Below are 10025 nucleotides of genomic sequence, written 5' to 3' on the forward strand. Positions count from 1 at the left end.
AGTGAGGGATCCAGGATGGTACGGAGCTTGTGAACAAGCTTCCTTAATGAAATGACCGGAATATAGCCATCACTTGGGATCCATTGGATACGCTAAGTCTTTTATCCGTACTATCACTGCTAGTCAGGGTCCTATAATCCAACTGGTCAATTAATCATCAAGAAGTTATTAACCACCTACTATGTTCCAGGCTCTGGGCCAAGTGCTGGGGATAGAAAGAACACTAAAAACGATGGTCCCTCCTCTCAAGTTGCTCACAATCTAATGGGGGAGATGGCATATAAATAAAAATGCACAAAGAAGATAATATATGCAATTATCCAACACAGGATAAGTTGGAAGTAATCTCAGAGGGAAGGCACTAACACTAACAAAAAGTGCTTTGGAAGCCACATAGAGGACAAATTGAAGTGGGGAGGCGAGGAGACCAATTATGGCCATTACTGTAGTCTCAGTGAGAGGGGATAATGGTCATAAAGAAGATTGAGGCCCCGAGAGTGGAGAGAAGAGGTGCTGGGGATCTAGAAATGACAAGATTTGGCAAGTGATTAGGCATGTGGATATTCATATTCAAAATAGATGTGTAATATCGATATTAGAAACAATATGACACTAGATATGTGATCCAGAGTCAGAGGTCAAGGATGACATTGGGGTTGTGAGCCTGGGTGATTGGGGTGGAGGGGTGCCTTCAACAGAATAGGGAAGATTGGAAAACGGGCAAGTTTGGGAAGAAAGAACAAATTCCATTTTGAGTAGGAAAGAGTTAGGAGAGCTTGGTGGGGCAGGGATAGACAAGCACTTTGGGGTCTGGGGTGACCCCTGCCCACCTCTGTTTCCTGAAACAAATCCAGGGAAATTCAGAAGCCATCCTGAATTCCTCTCTGAAGAGCTGTCAAAATGTATATGCCTGACTCGCCCACAGTTGTAACAGAATCCAGCTCAGCCTCTTTGCACTCAGCTGATGCTATTCTTGAAAAGGGATGCCTTGGCGTGGGGCCTCGAGCCCCTTTGACATTCAGGGAAGTGCAGCTAGGCAGACAATTTATCTTCAAACCGCCTGGCCTGACTTTCTTTGGTGGGCGATGGTCCATCTGAGGCAACTTCTCTTTCGGTCATTATGCCCAAAAAGATGACAGAGATCCATCCTTCATTCCCCTTGTCCATTGTCATCATTGTGTCAAGAACCCTAAGTAACCAATGGACCTCTGATCAATCAAAACACATTTATTAAGCACCTACTTTGGGCCAGTCACTCTGCTTAGCCCTTGGGAAACAAAGAGAGGCAAAAAACAGGAACAAAACAAAAAACCAAAAACATGGTCCCTGCTTGATGCTGGAATACAAACACAAAAATGAAATGCTCCCTGCTTTCAAGGAGCTTAGATTCTCTAGGGAAGATAACATCAATTTCTCTGTGCCTCAGTTTCCTCTTCTATAAATAAGGGCACTTGATGGCCCCTTTCAGTTCTAAGTCTATGATCCCATACACATATGGGAGGGGACGTGGAATAAATAGATACAGAATAAATACAACATCAACACAAGGTTGTGAAATGTCGAGTAGTTTGGGAGGGAGGCCACGGTGAGGTGAGCAGGAAAGGCTTCATGTTGAAAGCGATGCCTCAGTTGGGTCTTGAAGGATGTTAGGGATTCTGTGATCCCTGGGAGATGAGGAGAAAATTCATTCTGGTTCCTGTCTTTTTCATTTGAGAGGACCCCCACCACACACACACTTTTACTGTGTGTATCTTGTAGGGATGTAGTTCTTTGCATGTTGTCTCTCCCATTAGAATGTCAGCTCCCTGTGGAGAGAGACTGCTTTTACCTTTCCTTATATATTCTGGGAATAAGGAATTGCCAGGGAAAAGACACAAAGATAAGAGATGGTGTGTGGGGAACAGAGAGAAGGCAAATTGGACTGAATTGTAGAATACAGGAAGGGGAATAATATATGACGAGGCTGGGAAAATAGGAAGGGGCCAGGTTGTGAAGGGCTTTAAAAAGTCAAGCGGAGGAGAATATGTTTTATGCTGGAAGAACAGGGTGCCATTGGAATTTATTGAGTCAGGCAATGGCACGGTCACTTGAAGAAAATCACTTTGGTAGCTGAATGGCAGATGGATAGGAGCAGGGAGGCAAGGAGATCAATTAGGAGGCTATTGAAAAAGTGCAGCTGAGAAGGGATGTGGGCCTGAACTAGGGCAGTGGCTGTGGGAGAGGAGGGGACGGCTTGGATTTGAGAGATGCAGTAAAACCAGAAAGTTTTGGCAACTGATTCAACATGTGGTGTGAGGGAGAGAGAGGTCTTGAGGATAACAGCAGAGCTATGAACCTGGGAGGCTGAATGAACAGTGGTGCCCACAACAGATATAGGGGATTTTGGTGGAAAGGAGGGTTCTGGGGTAGGGGTGGGTTATTTATAAGATAGCGAATTCTGGTTTTGATAGGGTGACCTTTGAGATGTCTGCTGGAGAGTTGGAAATGTCCAATGAGGACTTCGTGATGGAGAAGTGGAGCTCAGGGAAGAGACCAGGGTTAGATATCTAGAACCATAGATTCAGAGCTGGAAGAGACTTTACAGGCCGTTGATTCTAATGCCCTTGTTTTACAAAGGCAGCTAGGTGGTGCAGTGTATAGAGCACTAGGCTTGGAATCAGGAGGACTCATCTTCTGGAGTTCCAGTCCAGCCTCAGATGCTTACTAGCTGTGTGACCCTGGGCAAGTCACTTCACCCTGTTTGCCTCGGTTTCCTCATCTGTAAAATGAGCTGGAGAAGGAAATGGCAAACCACTCCAGTATCTTTGCCAGGAAAACCCCAAATACGGTCACCAAAGAGTCAGACGCGACTAAAATGTTTTATAAATGAGGAAACTGAAGTTTCCTTCTGGTCTGGGGCCATGCAACTAATAATTGTCTGAGGTTAGATCTGAACTCAGGTCTACCTGACTCCCAGCCCAGTGCTCTCTCTGCTCTACAACCTAGATGCCTACCATTTGAGAGTCTGCTGCCTCTCAGACCGGTGGGAGCTGATGAGATCACTAAATGAAACGGTCTAGAGAGAGAAGAGAGGCCAAGGCAGAAGGGAGAAGGATGCACATAGCTAGGGGTCATGACCTAGAGGAAGATTCACGAGGATACTGAAAAGCAGCAGTCAGAAAGAAAGGAGGAGAACTGGGAGAGTGCAGCATCCTGAAAATCGAGAGAGAAAGAAAATATTCAAGAGGAGAGGATGGTTAAATTAGGGCCACTCATTGCAGCAACTGAAATCAAGGCCCCTTGAGTTCAAGGAGTTTAAAAATGAGGAGGAGACTTAATCGGTTTCTCCAGCCCATTTCTTTTCTTTCATTTGGCAGCAAATACAAACCTCTCCAAATGAGTGATTATGTGGTAACCTTGTGTCTGCATTTAGGAGGGGAAAAGGAAACCCACACACAAGACTTAAGTGTCCAAAGGAGATTTATTAAAGGATATTCTTTACAGCCGGCTGGAGACAGGAATGGGAGGCTGTAGGCCTCCAAATCTTCATCCAGATTGGGGTGGCGGTGTGGCAGGTCCCCAGATGGGGGTCACGTGGAGACTCCCTCTGAGATGCCTTCCCAGCTTTCACTCTCTGTTCAGGAAGTCCCATCTCCAATGTGTTAGAGATGCTCCTTCCTTTCCCGGGGTTCTAGGAGGGTGTTTGGTGGGGAGCAAGATGTTATCTACTAGTTTTGTTTCCAGATTAAGGCTTTGGAATCTCTGAGCACAGTAAACGGTTGACGGGAATGAGAGGATGGGATTGTAATGTTCCCTGATGTTCTCATGGTGAACTAATAAGGGGGATATGGAGGGTCTTATACTTGAAGCTATGTGCTAAAGGGCTTTCTGAGCCCAGGCGAATACTTTATCTATAGGGTTATTATTAGGAAAAGAGGGGGAGACTTTCTCAGCCAGTTACTTTATAGGGTTATTATTAGAGGGACCTTTCCAGCCAGTTCTAGGGGCAAAAGTAAAAAAAAAAAATAAGCAAGAGATATTTGATACAGAAAACACGTCAATTAACTAGCAAAAGTCGGGAAACTGCCTTTGGTTGTTCTTTCAAGAGAGGACTCAAAGGCCTCCCAGAGATGCCAATATTTTCCCCACTTTGGCTTCTTCGTGTGAATGATTAAGTGGCTTCCGTTGGGGTGGGGGTGAGAAATGACCTTCCAATACACAAAGATGCTAATAGGAATAAAGACCTTACTTTTTAATATAGCTATATATAGATGTGCGCCCGCATTATTGATTCATTTGCATTCCTCAGAGTGAGGAGGAAGCGCACTTATTGAGACAAAGTTCTAAGAAGCCAAGCCAAGACCTCAGACACGTAATGAGAAAGGGTATAGAACTCCAGAGAGCCGACCTTGTGGAAGGCATGGAAGCGCTTAAGGTTTCTTGGTCCAGCCCCTGTGTCAAACACAGAAGAAAGACCAAGAAGGATAAGGATGGAGAAACGACCATCAAATACGAAGCAATTTCAGTAAAAGGGCGAGTGCTAAGTAGTGGAAGATCTGCAGAAGACTTCCTGAAGGAGAGGGTGAGTTTTCAAGGTTTTGGTGGATTCTTCATGGTGGAGGTGAAGAGGGAGAGAATGCCAGGCTATCTAAAGGCTGGAGATGGAATGCCATGGACAGTGTGCAGGTCAGCTTGGTTAGAATAGAGGGTGCATGAGTGCAGACTCATCAGAACATCATGCAGGGTAATGGTCAATCAGTCTAAAACGATAGGTCGGAGCCAGTAGGGGAGTTTGAATTTTATCATAAAGGGGATGGAGAGTCATTGAGGCTTCCTGAGCAGAGGAGGCACATGGTCAGGTTGGTGCTTTAGGAATGTCTATTTAGCAACTGTTTGGAAGATGGATCGCAGAGGAAAGAGATGGGAATCAGGGAGGCCAATTAGGAGGTTAGTGCAATAATCCAGGCAAGAGATGATGATAGCTTAAGCTAATTGACAGTGTGAATGGAGAGGAGACTGCCCCTTTCATCACTGCCCTTTGACCAAGCCCTTCTGCCTCAGCGCAAAGGCAGAGGCCAGCCATTTCCCCCTCTGTTGGAGGGTATCAAGGAATGCCGTGTAATTGCCTTATAAACCCTCAGGGCCATCACATTGGGTGTCCAGCCTCTGCAAACACTTCTTAAGACCATGGCTGTGAGGCGCTGTGTCTTTAAGAAGTACACAGGGTTATTACAGGCTAGTCTCTGGAGGGTCTCCATTGGCATCCTCTATTTCTCTGCCATCAGATCTCTGCTATTCCTACCCTTCCCTCTCATGTTCTAGCTAGGACCCTAACAGGCCCAGGGACCACCTGAAAAATACTGTACTGAGGCCCTTGTAACTCGACTGATTGTTTGACAGTCTGCTCCTCTCCTCTAGAACTAAGCTCTACCACCATTTGCTTTAGTTAACCTGCATTTATTAAGCACCTACTATGTGCCAGGCACTGTGCTAAGCCTGAGGATACAAAGAAAGACAAAAGACAGTCCCTGCCCTCAAGGAGCTCCCAGTCTAATGGGGGAGACCACATGCAAACGACTAGGTACAAATAAGATAGAACGGGATGAGTTGGACATTATCAGCAGAGGGAAGGTACTAGGATTTAGGGGGCCTGGGAAAGGCTTTGTGGCAGAAGCCCTTAGTTCTTGGCTGTTGAGAATGCTTTCCTTGTCAAAAGTCATTGACATCATCTTTGGTCTAGCCTGTTCTCCCCATGAAGGAGTTAAGCTCTTTCAACAGCTCCTGGTCAACCAGACCACGTGGTGGGACAGAAGGAAGTAGCTAATTTCACAGAATCACAAATGTCCCCATTGGGACAGCTCTGGATGTTAGGAAGTTCTTACTGACATCAAACCTGAATTGGCTTCTTGGCTACTTCCCTTTACTCATCCTGGTTCTGCCCTCCGTCTAATTCCTTTCCCATATGATAGCCCTTGGGATACTTGTACACAGCTCCTGTTAGTCCTGAATCTTCTCTCATTCATGCTAAGCCCTCCTAGTTCCTTCAACTGGTTTTCTCAGGACGCAGAATGCAGGCACCTTCCCAAGCCGGTGGTCCTCCTTTGGATACTCTTCAGCTGCTCCAAACTGCTATACCCAGAACTGGACACAAATTCCATATATGTTCTAAGGAACTCTTACCTCTTTATCCCTAGAGGCGGTACCCCTCTTAATGCAGCCCAAGGCCTCGTTAGCATTTTTTTAGTTGTCACATCATGCTGCTGACTCAGAGAGCTTGTAGGCCAAAAAAGCCATGGATCTATTTCAGAACATCCAATGTCTAACCATGCCTCCCCCATCTTGTATTTGAGAAGTTAATTTTTCTTATCTAAGTAAAAGACCCTACATTTATCCCTACTGAATTACATCCTACTAGATTCAGCCCAATACTCCAGGGGTGGGGAACCTATGGCCTCATGTGGCCTTGAGACGGCAGGTTCTCCACCCCTGCTGTAGCCCATCTGTCATCCAGTACGTTAGTTCTCCCTCCCAGCTTGATGCCATCTTCAGATCTGGTGATAATACTGTCTACGTCTTTGTGTATCGTGTCCCTGGTAAAAATATTAAACATAGATCCCTGGGATACTTCGCTGGAGACCTCTCACCAAGGGGACACAGAACCATTAACGACTATTCTTTGAGTCCAGCCATCCAATCATCTCTGAATCCATTGGACTGTCTTATTGTCTAATCCACATGTCTCCATCTTCTTCTCAAGAATAGAATGAGATATTTTATCAAAAGTTTTGCTAAAATCTAGGTTAACAATATCCACAGCATAGCCTTCATTTACTAGCTTAGTATTTCTGTCATTATAGGAAATGATGTTGATCAAGTTCTTGATGAAATCACATGAGTGCTTTGTAATCACTGTCTCTTTTTCTAGATGGTCACCAACTATCTCTTCAATGATATACTCTAAAAATTTCCCATAAATCAAAGTCAAGCTCACTAACTTAGAGTTTTCAGACTCCGATCTTTATTCTTTTTTTTTTTCCTTGAAAATCAGGACATTTGCCCTTCTCCATCTTGTGGTCTCTCTCCCATTGTCCATGATCTTTCAAATATTTCTGAGAGTGGCTCAGTAGTCACACGTGGCAGACCCAACGATGTCACTCATCTGGGCCATCAACAGCAACTTGGCTTTCATACTTATTTATTTTGCTTATCAACTCCCAGTCATTTTTGTTCTGTTGTTTTCAGCACAAAGGTCATCCTCATTAAGCAAAGGCCCTATCTCTTCTTTGATTCTCCTATTTCTCCCAATATAGCCAAAAAAATCCTTTTAAAAAAGCCTTTGCTTCTGTCAGCATCCTCAGATCATTTTGAGCTTTTGCATTCCTCATCCTATCACAGAATTGTAACTTACTCTTCTATTAACTGTTTATTCCCTAGCCTCACTTCCATTTTCCTTACATTTCTTTTAAAAATTTAGGATTACTGTTGAATTCCCAGTGCATCCACATCAATATCTTTAGACAAATCTCATTTTCCTCCTCATTGGTATTATTTCCCTCGGTGTCTTCAAAATTTCAACTTAGAGCATCTTCCATCCTTCTTGGCTAACATCACCTGTAGAATCTGATACATGGGATTCTATCTATTTTTCCTCTGAAATCTTTCCTGATTCCCCCTGGCTGCTAGTGCCTTTCCTCTGTTGATTATTTCCAATTTATCTGGTACATATTTTGTTTGTACATAGTTTTTTGTATGTCGTCTCCCCCATTAGACTGTGGACTTCTTGAAGATGGGAACCATTTTTGCTTATTTTTTTGGATCCCTGACCTCAAAATGGCCCCTGTCCTCCTCAAGGGGCTTGTGGAGAGACAATTTGTGCCTAAGTATATACAAGATACATTTGTAACAGGGAGCTGGCCAACTATGCCCAATCTTTTTGAGCATGTGCAGAGTACTTGGTTGATGTAATCCTCACATGTACTTTGGAATATGCACAGACCTTCTATAACTGGTTTCAGTGTGCTAGCCATATGAAGAGGAGCCTTCATGATTGGCCACAGAGATGGAACTGGGGGGTGGGGGAAGGGGTGAATTGAGAATGCACCAGTCTGTGGAAACCAGTCCTTCTTTGGCTGACTCCTTCATAACTGGTGGCATTCTGATGCTAGAGACAGAGCTAGAGGGGAAAGACTTCAGGATGACAGGCAGCCCATGAATATGGACCTCACTTTTTTGTATTGGTATTTATTCTTTCCATCTTAGGTGAATATATTAGAGATGCTTATGCCCTTGTGAGCTTCTAGAGGTTAGGAAAGTGATCTACCCAAGGATCAGGAGTGGAATCTTGCTGAATTTTGTAGCCAGTCTAACATAGGGGCATTGAAGTGAGGAATAACTATTGGTATTCAGCCAATGGCAACACCACATTTGTTCATGACCTTGGTGGGACCAACGTCATGCCAAAACTATTCACCTCTGAGACCAAAGGTATCACCCACTAAGAATGGCAGACAAAGCAAAGCAAGGCAGCAAGCATTTATTAAGGGCTTACTATTTGACAGGTACTATGCTAAGTACTGAGGATACAGTGTAAGCAAAAATACAGTCCCTGCCCTCAAGGAGTTTGTGTTTTAATGATGTAAGATAACACACAAAAAGGAGCTTATCGGGAAGAAGGTGGAGGAAGGTACCTATGCCAGGGAGTGGTGTCGAAGTCCAGAAAGTCAGAATCAGAGCCAGGAGAAGAATAAAGGTTGGTCAACCTGGACACCCCCTCAAGATGGAATCCCCTGGAAGAAATCACCAATGGAAGACGGGGGGCCAGGATGGTAGAGGAATGTTCTAGGGTGATACAGCAGCTGAAGCACCATAGTGGCAAGGTTCAGAAAGTCAGAAACAAAGCTGGGATGGGAATCCACCAATCAATCAACTCACATCATCAGGCAGCTGACAGGATTTGAAGGATCACAGGGAGAAACTGGTGGGGTGTGTCATGCAGATGTTGTGCAGAAGGATGGCATAGGGGTGGGTGAGTTCCTCTGCAACAAAGATACAGAATACGCCTTGCTTATACTGGATGACTCCAAATTCCATTCTCATGAGGATGAAACTTCCTTAATCAGAGTTTATCCAGAAAAAAAAAAAAAGCATCAGCTATCTATGGCTATTCCTGCTTTAGGTCTGGATCAAGGGGCCATGATTCTCTATATCAAAGCAGTGGTTCCCAGACTCTAGCTCTCCCTATGCATCAAACTAAAACCACTGATGATTTGTGTAGATGTGTGTGCATGTGTATGTGTGTGAACCAAGTTGCTTTCTGCTTGGAATCTATAATCTAAATTGACTTAATGTCTTAGGAAATTTTAAAAATAACTTTTTTTTTAAAGGAAAAACTACATAGCATGAATGGTGTAAAGCTGAGTGTGCCCTTTCAGTTGGGGAGGAAAAATATTTATAATTCTATTCTTGCTATATCTTCAAAGTAAATATCCCTTTGTAAAAGATCATTGATGTTAATTGGTTAAATGGAAGTCAGGAATTAATCACTGGCAGACAAAAGTTGGGGGGGAGACACATCAGAATGAGTCCTTAAGCCTATAACATTAGAGAAAAAATACCCAAAACCCCTCAGACAGTACCCCTAGGACCTTGAGGGGAAGATCTAGCTGACCTCACCCTTGGAGTGTGAAGGCAGAGCTATATTTACACATACGAGATAGTATTTGTAAAGTGCTTCATAAACCTTAAAGCATTATATGTGTTAGGTATTATTATTGTTGCTGTTGTTGTTGTTGTTGTTATATATACACAAAATACAGAAAGAAGGCAAATAACCTTAGAGGAGAAGGTTGTAACAGTTGGGGCATTTGTAGCATAATTCCCATGGTATCCTCCTCACCACACTACCAGTGGGTGATCCCCCTCTACCCCCACTCAACAGTCCTTGAAGAGGGTCCAAGTCAGTCTCCTAAGCACCAATTCTATCATACCAGAGTAGGTAAAGTAGCTATTCATACCAACACACTAGCATGTAATGTGCCTTAGACCTT

Source organism: Vombatus ursinus, unplaced genomic scaffold (assembly GCF_900497805.2).
Source record: "Vombatus ursinus unplaced genomic scaffold, bare-nosed wombat genome assembly UNPS02014825.1, whole genome shotgun sequence".
Lineage (NCBI taxonomy): Eukaryota > Metazoa > Chordata > Mammalia > Diprotodontia > Vombatidae > Vombatus > Vombatus ursinus.